Source organism: Gossypium hirsutum, chromosome A12 (assembly GCF_007990345.1).
Source record: "Gossypium hirsutum isolate 1008001.06 chromosome A12, Gossypium_hirsutum_v2.1, whole genome shotgun sequence".
Lineage (NCBI taxonomy): Eukaryota > Viridiplantae > Streptophyta > Magnoliopsida > Malvales > Malvaceae > Gossypium > Gossypium hirsutum.
In genome coordinates this window covers 96312231-96315676 of record NC_053435.1, presented here as the reverse complement: position 1 = coordinate 96315676, position 3446 = coordinate 96312231, and the positions used below count along the sequence as shown (strand labels likewise).

The 3446-nt window shown below is 35.0% G+C and overlaps 1 long non-coding RNA gene across 1 annotated transcript; it reads right to left on the bottom strand.

Moving 5' to 3' along the window:
• Positions 1-290: 290 nt before the first annotated feature.
• LOC107934789 (uncharacterized) lies at positions 291-1443 on the bottom strand. The gene is made up of 2 exons (XR_001694061.2): positions 941-1443; positions 291-538 (listed from the first exon to the last, which is right to left on the bottom strand). It is a non-coding gene; the product is annotated as an uncharacterized lncRNA (long non-coding RNA).
• Positions 1444-3446: the final 2003 nt, after the last annotated feature.

The following is a 3446-nucleotide window of genomic DNA, read 5'->3' as shown; positions in this document are numbered from 1 at the left end:
GATGGACATGCCTATAACGACTATTTTGTACACCTATGGTCATGAAAGTGATGAGATCACAAGCTTTAATCCTTCACCACTAGGATTCTTTGCAAGAAGGGGTATTGATACGAGCCTAATTCTATGTATGGGCTAGAATTGTAAATATGGTCATTAAAGGCAATATTAGGTTAACATTGTAAAGTCATTTAGAAAACCCTACCTTTTTCCAAAATCAGAAAAGATCAATTTTGAATCGAAATTATGAATTTAGCTATTCTTGAATGAGCCTTGGGTTGAGTTGTGAGTCAAGTAGTAAATATTTAGTGTATTTATTTTGTTTTAATTTGTACAGGCCCAATATTGCCCGGGGCCATAAACAAATATAACAGCCCAATATACCCAAGCCCAAAACTAAACCTTAGCCCAACTAGTCCTAAAACTTCTCAGCTGACAAACCCTAGCCCCCAAGTTCAATCGCCCATACTGTCTGCCATGCCCCATACCCTCTGCTGGGCCACCACGCCTCTATCATTGCCCTCCACGCCTCTGACCACACCTGCAAAAGAAAAGACAAAAAATCGAAACAAGACACAAACGGTGGTAGAGACAAAGAAAAACAATATTTTTCTACTATTGTAATCGGCTATAAAGCCGAGAAGAAATCAAAACGAAAGAGGGGGAGGATTTTTTATATTTCAAAGGAGGGGAAAACAGATTGTATTTTGGATGAGGGATTTGAGGGGAAACAGATTGTATTTTGGAGGGGAGAATCGATTGTATTTCGGGGGGTTTTAGAGATACTACATACTCATATTGAATAAGAGAGTTCAAAAGCAATTTTTTGGAGAAGGTGATTTTCGATTTAAATCTCTGTATACTTTTTTTTTGGTTCTTCATTCTTTTGGGTTCATCGTTTTTATGTTTGAAAGCAAATAAAAGAGAAGAAAGAAGTTCATACCTGTCAAATACACCATAAATCTCCTTTTTGATTTGTTTGAATCGAAGCCAAGAAGAGATTTCAAGGCTGAAAAATCATTCCCCAGGCTTGAATGTGTAACTTAGTGTTTGGGAGGGGAGAGAATCGGCAGAATAAGGGGAAAGTATAAGGTATTAGGTTTTTTGCCTTAATTGTTGTGGCTTGAAGAAATGGCCAATTGCCATTCAATTTCCTGCCATTTTGAAATAAATTGAAACAGTGGTGGTTAAGGGTGGGGACCACGTGTTGACCCATGCCATGACCCAATTGTGCATTTGTATGTCAAATGGGAAATTTCCATGATTAATCCCTCACTTTTTGCACCACATTTCAGCAGACCCCATTGGCATCCATGTGTTTTATTTTAATTTTTCCCCAAAACTTTGTACACCGTTTCATTTTAGTCCACTCCAAGGTGCAGCGTTTTGGGACCTGGATTATTTTCAGTCCTTGTCCCTATACATTTATATACTTTGCACTTTTTATTTTTTTAATTTTTTTTTAAAACTATCTTATTTGTAAATTATTCCTTTTATTTTAGGTTTAATTTTAATTTAGTCTTTTATTTGTATAATCTGCTTGTGACAGCCCTAATTTGGCCCTAGTCGCAAAGTGGTTTCGGGACCACAAAACCGAGTCATAAAAATAATTAACCGTTATAATCTATGCTTACTGTATGTGTACATGCACATGTGAAAGTTTCATGTTTTAATTTGGTCAATTGTATGTGAAATTATTAAATAGGACTTATGTGAGAAAATTCTGAAATGTGATAGGTTAATCTTAAGTGGCCTATTAATGCATGTGACAAAGAGGATGGACTTGCATGTCAAATATTCATTTTATTTAGGTAGTGGCCGGCAATGATGATATGTTATATGGAATATATGTATTATTTAATTATAATGGCTTTATAATTTTAATTTAGTAATGAATTAATAAAAAGAAAATGGGTGATGAAAACAAAGTTTCACCTTTGTTCTTCTGGGCCGAAATGTAAGAGAGGAAAGGGGAGAAAACTTCATTCGGTTACCATAGGATTAAATCAAGCTCAAGAGCAAAGAGGGTCGAAGTTGGATAGGGGAAAAGAGAAAGTAATTGAGTAGCCTTTCTGCAACCGTTCAAGTATATCCGAGGTAAGTTTTGAATAGTCACATTTAGTACGTAATTTGATAATGTCTTGATATGTGTATGATAACTGTACTGCGATCTATTGATTCTATTTGAATATAGTTGAGTGACAAATAATTTATGTTTAAGGCTTAAAGCTGAATAGACATTAGAAGTTAAGCTTGGAAAGTAAATGGATATATATTCTTATGTATGTTATTGAGCCAAAAGTTATATGAATGGTGCCCATGTTATGCTATTATTCGAATGGAATAAATGCACTATGATTGTGAGATGTTATATGAATTGAATTTTCTTGCGAATAAGTATGCATGACATTCAGTGATGTATATCCGGACTTAGGGTCCGCAGGCTATGTGCTGGAATTATATCCGGACTTAGGGTCCGCAGGCTATGTGCTGGAATTATATCCGGACTTAAGGTCCGCAGGCTACGTGCTGGAAATATGTCCGGGCTAAAGTCCCGCAGGCTTCGAGCGGGTATTATACCGGGTTTAAATTCCCGCAGGCTTGTGCTGGTAATTGGTTTCAAGTCCTAAGACCTAACAGGCTTAATGCCAGTAAGTTAAGTAAGATTACGATATTGAATGTTCGCAGTAAACCATCGTCGAGTAAGTACTATACATTTAAAATGTTCAGGTACGTATTACTTACTCATCGGTGAATTGATTTCGAAGTGAATCATTAGCATCAAAGAAGAATATATATAAATATGATTGATGGTTATATTTGTGAATATGGGAATGATTTAATCGGTCATGGTATATTTGTATATGAATTATATGTTAAAATTTCTTTATGTACTCATGTACATTCAGTTAATGATTTTTGTGAATTATTAGTACTAAAGAATGATACTTAAGTGTGAATGAATGTTTTGATTTTCGATAAGTCTTTAATTATTTGTGATGCTTAAAACTTACTAAGCTTTGAAAGCTTACTCTGTTCTTTATTTCTCTGTTTTATAGATTGTTGATTTTGGCCACCGACTCGGGGATCGTCAGCAGTTCATCACACTATCGATCTTTTTGGTATAGTTATATTTTGGACTCGATATGGCATGTATAGGTTAGGCTGATGATAACTATATTTTGAAATTGTAAATATTTTGGCTATACGAAAATGGTGTATAACTTAAATATCAGTATGTATTTCAGCTCGATCTCTGTTTATGTTTATTGACACTGTGAATGAAATAATTAAATGTTTAGTTCGGTAATACTTCTTAGCCTTAATCCGACGTTTGGATTCAGGTTAGGGGTGTTACATTTTATTGGTATCAGAGCTACGGTTTAGTCGATTCTAGGACTAACGTTGAGTGTTTGAGTCTAGCTATACATGCCATATAGTATTAATAC